Source organism: Aythya ferina, assembly GCF_964211825.1.
Source record: "Aythya ferina genome assembly, chromosome: 1".
NCBI classification, from domain to species: domain Eukaryota; kingdom Metazoa; phylum Chordata; class Aves; order Anseriformes; family Anatidae; genus Aythya; species Aythya ferina.
Window position 1 is genome coordinate 11,503,919 of NC_140296.1, and position 13,460 is coordinate 11,517,378.

Here is a 13,460-nt window from a genome sequence, read left to right on the forward strand (position 1 = left end):
AACCAGCCTGGTGAAGGACTATGAGGGAGATTGAGGGCTTGGGCTACCTGTCATGCAAAGAGAGGCTGCAGGAGCAGGGAGCCTTCATCCTAGAGAAGGGATGGCTCAGGGCAATCTTGTTAATGTGTATTAATAGCTGATGGCATGGAGGAGAAAGGAAGTCAGGGCCAGACTCTTCTCAGTGGTGCCCGGTGACAGGACAAGAGCTGACAGTCCTGTTCCCATCCTACTGTATTCAGACAGGCACTGGGTGTTCTCTCCTTTTGACCATCTTCCAGAAGCCTCCCCAAAATGCATGTTCTTTCAGAAAAGCTGGGATAACGCAAGATAGGCAGAAACATGATTTGAAAACATGTAAATGCCCCAATCCTGAAAATTGATCCTCGCTCAAAGACGGATGCTGCCAGGAGAGCCACCCCATAACTAATGAAAGGGTCGTGGTGGCACTTCTGTAATTATTCCATGCTTCTCCTCATGTTTCCCTCTCCTGAATATTTCCATAGTGTGGTGTGTAGAAGAGATAGACACCTTGGTCTGTGCATTAGCTCTCTTCATGGGTGAGAGGAAAAGGAGATTCCCTACCTTGAAGGGTAGGGTACATTGCTGGGACACCAGGGTCTGCCCAAGCCCCTCAGCCACGGAGTAAGCTAAGACCCACAGAGACTATGCAACCTGCATGGACTCCAGGGCCCATCTTTCGTTCAGGATGCAATAAAATCTCCAGTTTCCCTGACATCTGGTGCATTCCTTAAAGCTCAAGCAATGAGAGTCAGGTGAAGGTACAGGGGAAGGAGAGGTCAGTGAGAACTCGCTGCCAGAATATTGGCTCTCGCACAGGTTTTACAGCCTGCCCTGGTCTGGGCATGCCCTGGTGCTGGGGTGTCTGAGGCATCCCACCAGGCACCTTACCTATAAAAACAGCCTGTGAACTGCTGCCCCTTCACCCCACCTGTGTGAGCTGCTCCTGTGGTTCACCAGATCCGCTTTCCTCCATCAGGCCAGCATCATGCCTGTGCTGAAAATGAGACCAGAGCAAAAAGTCCTGCAGTCCTTCTCCTAGGAGAGAACCCCAGTGGCAAAGTTTCTTCCTGACCCCATCTCTTCATGGTGGTTTTATTTCTCAGAGCATTAAAGAAGGTCTCATGGTGATGTGACTTTACATCATTACCCTTATTCATCTATTTAAACCTTTATAAAATTATTTTGGGGCTTTTGGCCCAGTGACCTGTTTTGGTAGCACAACATATGGGGCATAGGCTTGAATAAAATGAATTGCACTTTGAGTAATTTAAAATGTATCCCGCTGGTTCCATCGATTTAATCTGCTCCATTGGAAAGACAGCTGGTAGTCATGAAATTGAAATCCAGGTCTCGAGCTCTTCCCAGATTCTGTGAGTTTTGGCTTTGCAGTACAGGGCAAATATCCAGTCCTGGGATAAGAAGCGAGTGTCTGTTTTCAGCATCAGTAATTAACAGCAACGAGATTTTGGATTCCACCTTTTAAGGGGAAAATTATGAAACATCTGAATTAAAAACAAAACCAACCAACCAACTAAACAAACAAAAATGAGCAAAAAAACCCAAACAAACAAACCCCAAGCCTGTGCCTCAAGAAACACACTGCGACACACAACAAAATGCTCAGTATTAAGGAAGTATTTAATCCAATTTAGAGGCATAGGGCTGCTGTTGGGGGCATGGGCATAGGAGGGAACCCCAGTCTGGTGGCTCCTGCCTCATATCTCTATAGAGTTTCTCATTACTCAGTTTTGCAGCTTGCACAGAAAGGGTCTGCTGCCTTAAAAACCATCACCATCAACTTCTGCAACAAACCTTGGGCACGGAGGAGTTTGCTGCTCCTGGTCTGATTTCTCCCACCCTCGTGGGCTGGATGGTTTGAGGAGCCCTACCAGTGGCTGGTGAGAGGGGCCAGCTTGGATACATTTGCCCCTCAAAAGGCTGAATCCTACTCTGCCTTTCCAAAAGGCAGAGGATTTTACTGCTTTGCATGAGAAGCATCACTTTAGGGCTTTAGAAAGACCATCCATGTCCTAAGCAGTGTTTGAAGCCAGAGCTTCCTGCCCCACAGCGCAAACCACTTGACTCCGAGGAGGACCTATAATGGCCATGTGGTTCATTAGCAGCTAATCTAACCTAATTTGACCTCCGTGCTTGAGTTCTGGTGAGCCCCAGGGGGTCAGCGCCCCAATTCCCCCCAGCATGTGTCTGCCTCCCAGCACCCCAAATGCCAAGGTGGGGACTCCAGCAGACCTCTCCTGCTGCTGGGGCATCTAAACCAGAGAAACTTTGCCAGAAAGCCAGGTTGGGGCGTTAATGCTGAGATTATTTACCTCGCCGTATTCTTGACTCATTTTCCTAACGAAGCTTTTTATTGAAATCCTGTCCGACCACATTCAGACGGAGGTAATGATACGCTGCTCCGGGTTACAGAGGTTTCGTCCATTAGTCTTGCCCTTCTGGTTTTATTTTAATCAGTTTGCCAAACAGCAGCTCTAGAAGCACGGGCATATCAAACAATAAGGCACAGGCTGCGAGGAATTAGTTTCTCCTGGTTTAATTATAAAGTGCCCTTAAAGTAGCAGGCTTTGGGAATGATTTACAGGCATTGTGAAAGGTTCATTTCACCACCCATACAGTGCTATTGACACCTGGAGATTTTTACTGCTCCATGCTTAGTTCCAGCATTTTAATTTTATTTCTCCCCTTCCCCTCGGGTATTTCCCCCATTTTAAGGGTCCCCCACTGCTCTCCTTCCCTCTTTGCTCCTTGAGAACCTCTCAAGTTTGTCTGGGAGGTCTGATTTCTTTTGCTGGTGTCATTAATAATGGAACAAAACCACATTAATGACTGCAACAGCAGCCAGATAGGAGCCAGAAAGCTCCTTTCAGCCTCTAATATGCTGCATGAGTGCTCTGAAATGCTTTAGACAGAGCTTTGGTGTTTTTTGATTTTTTTCTCTCACCCTTTTCCTTCTGAACCAGAGACAGGAACATGCAGCAGAGGTACCGAAGGAAAAGAGGCAGCCTCCTGCTGCACCCTCCTCTTCCACATGGAGTCGTCAGCCCAGGCTTGCCTTATCCCAGCCTTTTGGAAGTGGAAGGGATGTTCATTGGGAGGACGAGGAGGTTTCGGGCTGTAAAAACATTCCTTCCTTCCACATGAGATGAAAAAAGCCCTTTGAAGTAGAACCCAGCCAAATCCTCGCTCTGTGTGTCAGTGGTTTCTTTCTGCCTTTAATTTTTTTTTGGTAGAGGTACAGCACAAAAAGCCCTTCTCTTACCCGAGATGAATCAATAGCTGTAACAGGAGAGACCCCGGCAGTCCTGGTCTGTCAGCATTCCTCTGCTTTTTAAGCTATCTGAACTGATTCTCTCTGTGGTTTGAGGTCTGTGGTTTGGGAGGGGGGGAAGGAATAGAGGAAAAAATAAAATGAAGTGAAATGCAACCTTGAAAGATACAGAGATGTACACATGAGGATGCACAGATGCTTCCCCCTTTGGAAATAACATTTATCAAATCAGAGGTACTCAGAGCCCACGTTCAGATGGGACTGTCCGGGTGACTGCACTGCCCACCAGGCACTGCTCAGGGTCAGTGATGAACCACGCAATTGCTACGTGGCATTAAAACTTTACTACCAAGAATATCCTCACCCCTCCACACCTTTCTGAAATACAGAGATCACGATGCCCCCATGGGAAGCCAAGGCATGGAGTTGCTGTTTTCTGGGAACCTTGCGGCATAAGCCCCAGCTTTCCTGAGTCTCTGGGGTCACCTCCAGAAGGTGTGGCACGGCACTGCCAGCACTGCGACAGTGGCTGTGGGCTCATGCTGTGGTAGTAGGGCATGCTAAATCATTGCTGCAATTCACTGAGCTCCTCATTAATCATTTTTTCTCTTTCTGTCTTCCTTCCCTCTTTTTGGTCCAGTTTATCACGCACAGCGCGAGCACCTGTGGATGGTGTCTAAGACATTGGGACAGAAATCATCGAAGTGAGACGTGGTTCACGCACTACAAATCACACCAGGAGAAACGGCTTCACCCAGGGAAGCAGCTGCTGCACCAGTTGGGGCAGGTGTGGTGACCATGATAACCTACCCAAATCCTGCATAATGAGAAGTGAATACTGCTTGTCTGGTGTGGATCTGCTGTCAAGATGCTCCCAGAAGCAATGGCTACATCCGTGCATCACTTTTACCAAAGCGACTGGGGTGGGATTTCCAGCCTGGCATGGCTGGTGTGCGTCTCCTGGGAGCTTGAGGGTGCTGTACCTGCAGACATGGGCATGCCATCTCCCCCAGACAGCTGTACATGTGCCACCTGAAGGCTTGTTCCTCAGATTTTATAGTCCAGATCTAGAAATCACAGCAGCTTAAAAAATCCCAGAAATAACACACATCAATTGTTGGTAAATCTATTCTGTGTCAAAATCTAGTTTGGGTTCATCTAAAGCTGTTCAATAATTTGAATCCTATATGCTGAATATTTTCAGGATTCTTTTCCCAGGGCTAGGCTCCACAATCCTTACTCTCTTTTCTCGCTTGGTTTTTATTCAACAGCGAGGCTCTCACCCAATAACTGGGAGACACAGGTCAAATGTGGACATTTCTGGGGAGGTGGGATGAAGGAGAATAACTGGATACCCAGTTCTTTTGCCCTGAAATGTTAACCCCGCAAAACAAACTAGATTTTAAATTCATAATAATAATAATAATAATAATACCAGGAAAATAACAGCGTGTTTCTAATTAAATAATTTATTTATGCTCCAGTTTGGCATGACACCAGGTCAGCAATCACATAACCCTTCACTTGACATCTGTACCTGAAGTTATTTTCTATTGTATAAAGAAAAGAGTCTAGCTAGTTTTACACCACACAAACACACACACAAAGATATAAGAGCACCTTTTATCACAATCATCTAACCATTCCCAAAGCTGCTCTAGTTCTATTTTGCTGATCCATGGTGCTTTGAATTATTCATCAGTAGCAGTGTAAATATTTTCAGATGCAGAAATGGCACATCTATCCAATGTGTGCAGAATTAAAAAAAAAAAATAAATCACAAATACAAAAAGAGACTCTCATATCTTCCTTTTCCCCTGTGAGTTTTGTTTTTCTCCTCTCCATTACCAGACTAGTGCAAGGTTTTGACATCCCGAATCCTGGGATGTCCCAGGAGCTCGAGCCCCTGTCTCCCTTCTCTAATTCAGCCGCTGTCCTAAGATGCAGGGGTAGTGATATGCATAGATTGGGTGAGGAGTTAAAAAGAATTTATCCTGAGTTATAATTAAGCAAGGCAATAATTAAGCATGATTAAACTAGTCTAGTTTAAATGGACCATTTAAATATCTCAATAGCTCTTTTTATGTGGATCACCCGAGCATCTCTCCATTCCATTTGGGGTAAATTTGGGGCAAAGAATTTCCTTTGACCTGTCCTCACGGCTCCCCTGTCTGGACGTGGCACCTGTGGGGGGAAGCTGGGAATAGGCAGCCCCAAACCCAATCGAGTCAAACCCATCCAGCCTTGCAGAATGACCGCTGAAGCATTTTAGGCATGTGGCCTTTTGAATAATGGCTGTGATTGAGCAACACGTGTAATTATGGTGTCTCCTGTGGCAGCGAGTGTGGGTAACTCGGGGCACTCACAGCTCAGCCCCTTGCACATGCACCGGGGGTGGTTTCCTCCTGGAGCACCACAGATGGTCCCCAAGTCAATTAGAGCTTGGCTCCAGCTCCCCACCTCAGCCTGTGTGTGGGGACAACTTGGGAACTGCCCCGAACATACCAGAGGTGGAAACTTCATTTATTTTTTAGCTTCTAATTTGTAGGAGTGTGGTGTGGGCAGGTGGCTGCTGGAGGAGGTCATGCAGCACCCTCACAGGCAGCAGAAGACCTTCCAATAATGCACGTGGTGACCTGGGATGGGCTGTGGGCACCTTGTCCCAAAGTCCTCCTCTGGGTGGGCTCCCCAGCAAGACCCTTTGGGAGGTACACTTCTGTCCAGCGAGTGGCAGGCAGTGGTGCCTGGTGGCAGCCTGTGTCTCCAGGTGAGGACAGTTCTGGGGATGCTGCACTTTGGGTGCAGGGAACGGCATGCTCCTCAAAGGAAGCACTAGGTTGTGTTACTTGGGGCTGCTCTTAGGTGGTGCTAGAGAGTAAATAATTAACACCTCTCCGCAATTTTGAGTGTCCAAAGAAATCTGTCCCTAAAACATTTTGTGAAGGGTGGTGAGAGGGTTGGCTCAACACTATACAGCACGGCACATCTCACAGGACATGCCAGGGCTGCAGGGACTGAGGGAGAAGAATCTTAAATGATCCAAATTTTTTTGTACTTTCTCTAAACCTGATTTTAAGAATAAGAGCCCTCATGTCCACCTGTTGAAAGTAAGCGTCCTTTCCTACTGGGGTGTTTCATTGTCCTGGCACATGCTGCATTTGGATAAGGGCTCTCAGACATGGTGCTTGCTTCACAAAAAAAAAAAAAAAAAAAAAAAAAAAAAGAGTAGAACGTGGATTTTGGTCCTTCATAACAACAGATATATGATGGTGGTGGACTGAACAGTGGAAGTACAACTAGAAGTTTCAGGTTTTGCATCCAACCAGCCAGTTTTAGGTTTTGCTGGTGGTTTCACCAGTACCGTGCCAGTCTGCAAACATTGCCTCCACTGCAAAGATAGAAGCAGGGTCTAATGTGGCCAAAACTATGATCCACATTGTGAGCTGTTGCCTTTTATACACTCTTCCCCATTTTTCTGTAGGTTTTCTTTTGTATTTCAAACATCTAAACAATTCTCTGAATCTGGAGGGGCTTTGGAAAGGTGGTCTCAATGAATTGATGTAGAAAGTGCAATGCAGCTACAGAATAAAAAGGATTGTTATTCACTGTGCTGAGCTCTGAGCCTCTTAAATGTTTGATGTTTGATTCCTGCTTTGGGAAAACCTGTTGTAGGGCTGTGGAGGACCCCTGTTTTAGTTGGATGAACCGAAGGAGCCCCAGGGCAGAGATTGCAGGTTTGATTTCAGCTTCATTTCCACTTTCTATCACGGTCTTGTTCCCAGACAGGTGTGTGCAAAGGTGAGTTTCCTCCTGATGAGGGAGTTATATAGCCCGGGCAGCTTCAGCCAAGTTGAGCTAGATCTATCTTGATGGGATTGAACTGTAATCTTTCATAGACTGCATGCAAAACAGCATGATTTCATGCTAAGGGGGCATTAATTGCCTTAAATTACGTCAGGGCACAATTTCTGTGTGGCCTTTGGGGACTGCAGTGCTGCCAAGGCTGTCTTGAGAGCTTGTCTCGAACCAGCCACATCCATCCAAGAAGAAGCTACACATCACCTTAATTCTGGAAACCAAATACCTCTGTTTAATGTCCTGTGTACAGATCCTTGTCCATAAAATGCTTCCTATACTTAGACTTAGTAACCAGGTGGTGAGGCCAAGAAATTAAAAAAAATTAAAAAAAAGCCATTTCAGTACTTAAATGGGCTCCTTTTTCTTTAACTCTGTTTTGCTACTCAAATACATGATTACAAGTGTGTAATATTCCAGGTCCATTGTGCGTGATATTTGACAATCCTGTTTCTTTCTGTGTTCCTTTCTGTTTCCTCTTTGTGGCTTTTCTGTTTTTCTGGTTTCCTTCCCTGTTCCCTGAACACTCAAACTGGCAGGGTTTCCTACCTGTTCCTTCCTAATTCCATCTAATACGATAATCATCAACTACATAGTTAATCTTTGCAATTCATTATCATAGTTAGGCTTGGAAACTTAGTATGATTAAGGGACGTGCAGGAGAATCAATCTCTGCTAGGCAGCGTTTCAAAGCGTCCTACTCAGAACTGCTCCATATCAATCATCAGGCTGCGCTCATCCTGTTCTGAATTGAACCCTGTCCAGAGGTGCATTATGTGAGGTACAGCACAACAGTGCACAGTTCATCAAATAATGTAGAAATGTGGAAAAGTTGGAAGTTTTTCAGTTTGCTTTTGCTTCATAGGGTAATTTTTTTCTCCCGTTCTGTGATTAGGTCAAGGTCTGTTATTTCTGAATTAAAAGCATAGCTGAACTTGTGAAATAAATCTCACAAGTCTATTAAAGAAAACACTGTCGTGCCCTTTCTGCCACACAGTGCAAGTATCACAGTCTGTAGGTTCATAGCAAGAATCCCAGAGTTGAAATATGCTTCGATTTTTAATCCCACTTTCTTCTTTTTTAATAATGACACTCTCTTTGTTATCATTTGCATAGGTAACGTGGGATCAGCAGAGTTTCTGTGGATGTAGGGGCAGTTTATATAGGCATCCAAGTCTCATTATGGTCTTGACTTCATCTCCATGGCTGGGGGTCAGGTGTGATAGCAACGCTCTGAGCATTCAGTGGTATTAAGATAGAAACACCAGTGGTTGCCTGGATGGTTGCCCATCTCCAGCCTTGAGTTCAGGGTCGGGAGAAGTAAGGAGTAGAAGGCATTACTGGGGTTTTCTAATCTGAATGTTAGGCTGGACACCACATTCAGAGCACCCCAAATGAAAGTCATCCTCATTAAAACAGAGGATAACTTTCAGAAAAGCTTCCAGTTTCACTGTAGCATTTTCAGTGATGAAGAATCCACCTCAGTCCTCGGCAAATCACTCTAACATTTAATGAACCCTACAGTTTAAAAAGCTGAGCCTTGTTTGTAGTCCGATTTTTTTTAGTTTTGACTTCCAGCTATGGTCCCTTCCAACCTCAACCATTCTGTAATCTTGCCAAAAGCTCTGTGAGAGAAAAGAGCCATTATCAAAGTAGCAGGAACATGCTTTGTGAGTGATTCATCTCATCTATCTTTCAACATTACAATGCATAACACCATTCGGGGCTTCTTTTCAGGTGGTGTCTGTACTCAATATTACACCGTGATTCACCTGACCTGTCTCTAGACCCCAGTGTTAGACTGTCCATTAGCCCATACTGAAGTGCATCTCATTTGTTTGGCCAGCTGAGGACACAAAGTGGACTGCTTTTCATTGCTTCCCCAGTCACTGAGAAATGCAGTACAATAGCATAGTGCCAAGAATCAGCCTCACTACAGATTCGGATACTGGATGACAATTTTGTACATGTAATTACATTTCAGGACCTCTCAGTTAGCCAGTTAATCTACCTAATGTACACAGCATTGATTTTTTTACTGTTCCTGTTTCTTAATCAAATTGCCATCTGATATCAACTCAGATGGTCCGCAGAAGATGAAGTCTAAAAATGTCAAGGAAACCCAAGATGCTGGAAGCCTTGGGGCATCGCAGTGGATCCTGCTACCCCAAGAGATGGTGGCATGCTGCCCAGGTGCTGGTATCTGCTGCTTCAAATAGGTCTACTGTAAGTATTTCATCTTTTCTGTTCACTCCCAGGTCCTGGGCCACTGCTTATCAACTTTGCATGAGTGCTAGTGCATTCTCAGGATCTTGTTTGGAGTGAACCAGCTGGTTGCTTCCAACCCAAAACTCATCTGCCATTCTGGAGAGAGTTCACTCTGAAGAACTGAAACTGAGCTCGGGGCCCAGGACTGCTCCACCATGCAGCATTGAGTCCTGTAGACACAGCCCCCTGGGTCCTCTCCCTGCCCCATGGGACCAGCACAAGCAATGTTCAAAGGGCTCTTCATCTCCCTTAGGGTAGCTGACCAAAACCCTGTCTGACCACCAATTTAACCCATTTCCCATTTTTAGAATCTTTCTGTTCATTGTCATGCACAAACTGCAACAGCACCAGGAGCCTTGAAGACTCCTTATCACATTTATATTCGCATTGATGGCCCAGACTGTTCTGGCCTTTTTTCCCCAGCTTTTGTTAGTTTTTGTAAACAAGGGCATTCAGGGCTAGCTAAGCTGGACTTCTGTTATCTTGGACAATTTTCTGTCCTCTGTACAGCAATAAAAACACAGTTTTATGAAAAATTTTAAACAAAAACTTTCTAGGATTTAACTGCTTGTTATTATTGATGACTAAAGTGAGAACATATCTGAAAGGAGCCCCTGTCCAGCCCACCAAAGGGATGCTGTTGATGAAGGAGTTTAGCTTCTTTATCCTACCGTGAAACTGGCATTGCAGTCTTTTAGGGTCACCGTCACAGAGGACAGAAGGCACCTCTGGAAATTCCTCAGTCCAAATCTTAGCTCAGAGCAGGATCAGTGAGAACAGCCCACATGGTTCAGAGTATCTCCAGGCATGGAGACTGCACAGCCTCTTTGGGTGACCTGTGCCACTGCCTCACCCTCACAGTGAAAAAAAAACTTATGGATTATCTTGTACTTCAGTTTGTGCCTGTTGGCTCTTGTCCTCTCACTGGGCACCACTGAGAAGAGTCTGGCCCTGACTTCTTTTCTCCCCCTGTCATCAGCAGCTATTAATACACGTTAACAAGATTGCCCTGAGCCAACCCTTCTCCAGGATGAAGACTCTTTGCTCCTGCAGCCTCTCTTTGCACAACAGGTAGCCCAAACCCTCAATCTTCCTCATAGTTCTTCACCAGACTCGTTCCAATGTGTCCACCTCTCCCCTTTTCTCCCTTTTTCTCCCCTTGTCCAGGTGCCTGGCTATGCAGACAGCTCTCTGTGTACCTCACTCTCTGCTTCCCTAACCCCAAATCCCATCAGTGTGCAGTGGGGATGTTGTGGAGGCAGCATCAAAGGCCCTGCTCAAGTCACCATGAGAAGGAACTGCTGGTGGTGCAGGGCTGGGAGTCCAGCTGGCCGGCCAAACTGCCCTCCAGCTCTGCCCAGTAGCTCCTGCAAAATCAGTGCTCTCCGGGTATAACGGGGCTTTCTGCTCAAAATCCTTCCTGGAGTCTCCTGAAGCTGTCCCTCCCTGAGGGGTTGGGAATGTGGAGCCCCGGGGAATCCAATGAGTGGCCTAAGGCATATTGTCCATAAATAGGAAATACATTTTAGGCACATACACCATACAGACTTGCCATATGTACTTATTCTTCCTAAGCTTGTTTGGTATTGAATACATTTTTGTTCACAATTCTCTGTCTGGCACACAGAACCTCACTCTGGTTCACATTTTTCTCCTTCATTTTATTATTCCAGGCTGCCCAGATTCCAGTTGTAAAGATACACTAGCACCTACCTGACGGTCAAAGAAAGCCACCTACTGCCGCAGCAGTGTTTCCATCCCTGGGGATGATGGCTGGCATAGAAGCTTTAAGAATCAGCAAAGTGAGATTTTTTGTTTTATTTATTTATTTTTCAGTGTGCCCGTGGGGATGGTGTGGGAGGTAGCTTCAAAGGCCTTGCTCGAGTCACGAGAAGGAACCCTAAAGCCTGAGAACTGCGAGGGAAGATTGGAGTGCGGCATGTGGGGATAAAGTCAGAGAGCATGGCATTTCTGTGGAAATGAAGGAAAGTTCATCCTGGCCCCACACAGCCCATAGCTCACATGGAAGTATCTTTTTCACGATGTTAGGAATGTCTGACAAACCTGTGAGTGTTTCTTGGCTTTCTGGCTGGTCCCCAGCTGATACTCTAGGGAGGACACATTTAGGAAATCCTAAAATGGAGCATAAGTGAGAAGGGGAAGAGGTACGGATTTCCCTTGTGATGTTTCATATTCCTATTTTTCTCATTTATAGAAACCAGGCATCCATGAATGCCTAGTGAGGAACTATGGATAGTTCCTATTGGTATGGGAAGTTATTTATATATATATATCAGGGATATGTCAGGGATAAATATGTGTATATATATCTATACATACACATCAGGGATATGCACTGGAAGCCAAACACTTCTTCATATTGTATTTTCTTTTTCAAAAAGATAGGATATGATTAACCTTATGTCAGAAAAAGGCAGTAGCTTTTTTTTTTTTTTTTTTTTTTTTTTTTTTTTTTTATCCCAGTAGGCTGGAAAAAGTTAATGAAAACTGGAACTGTACAGAGATCGTGTCATGGGCATATTTAGGATGCAAAGGAGGCAAACCCACAAATGGAGGGGCAGATTGGGGCCCTATAGTGTCCAAGCAAATTATTATTATTATTATTTTTATGAAGAGGGGGCAAAGAAACAAAGGGTACAGTGAACTGGAGGCAGAAACCTGCGAGATGAAAGATTTCACTGGGTCATTATCCCCTGTGCTGGCAGCACCTCAAGGACATTGGGTGTGCTGGACTGGAACAACTAGGCATTTTGTCATAAAGTATAGGCTAGAATTGCTTTTATATTTATTTTACTTGCAGCTAATTTCTTTCAAAACTTTGCCTGACCTTGATGAATGTTTTCCTTTTAAGCTTGCTGGGGGATGTTCTGAGGAGGGAGTCATATAAGGGTGGAAAATGGTAAACATTCGGGAGAGTTACAGTCATTGTGTCCTTCCCATTTCAGTCCCTCCACGCGAAGCAGTGTGTTTCAGCGGTATGAAATTCAGAGGAGCTTTGTAAGGGCAAAGTGTCCCTGCTGAGTGTGCCAGATACCCCCCACAGCATTAAAGATGTTCCTATTTGGACACACTGAGAGTCTTCTGCGGTGATGCTGGGTGGTGACGTGACCGTGGTGCTCGTCAGCAATGTTCTGCCTCACAGTGCTGAACTTCGGTGCTGCCTTGGGAAGCTGGGGATCTACTGCCTGCCAGGAAAAATGCCTGATTTAATGTCAAGCTTGGGGACTCTGCAGTGGAACAGCTGGAGAAGTTGGGCACAGTGGTGAAGAGAAAAGATATCTCCAGATTATAGAATCACAGAATCATTAAGGTTAGAAAAGACCTCCAAGATCATCTGGTCCAACCATCCCCCTACCACCAATGTCACCACCAAACCATGTCCCCAAGCACCACGTCCAACCTTTCCTTGAACACCCCCTGGGACGGTGACACCACCACCTCCCTGGGCAACCCGCCCCAGTGCCTGACTGCTCTTTCTGAGGAGAAAGATGGAGTCATTTACCTTTCAGAGCTGCTGGGTAGGGTTGTGTGAATGGGATGCTGGCCTTGACTTGAGTAATTTGGAGTTTCATTCTCGTTAGGGACGTGCAGCAGGCCCTTATGCAAAGTGCACTGGGAAAGTTTTGGTCTGCTCCACACAGAGAGATATCCAGCACCCAAACTAGGTCATCGCTAAAGTGGGGGAGTATTCCTGAATGAGCTATAGCAACTGTGATTTAACAGGAGCCTGGTTCTTCTGGCACTGAGGTAATGATAGCTTTGGTGTCTCCCTTAGCTAAGCATGACCTCACATGCTCCCTCTCAAATCACTGGTGTGAAAGATTTCAGTGGGTGACTGCCTAGGGCTTTTAATTTTCAAAACATTTGTTTCTGTGCTTTCTAAACACACATTTCAATTAATGACAGCCTCTAGATATACAGGAAGGAATTTCTGGACTTGATTTAACACAGCACGTCAACAGGACTGCTGTACACAGGTGTCTACCAACACTAGGGTGGAGAATAA

At 45.5% G+C, this 13,460-nt stretch overlaps 1 protein-coding gene across 1 annotated transcript in view; it reads right to left on the bottom strand.

Moving 5' to 3' along the window:
* Positions 1-13,460, bottom strand: part of TAF1D (TATA-box binding protein associated factor, RNA polymerase I subunit D) — a 365,188-nt gene that overhangs the window by 48,280 nt on the left and 303,448 nt on the right. The window lies entirely within an intron of this gene.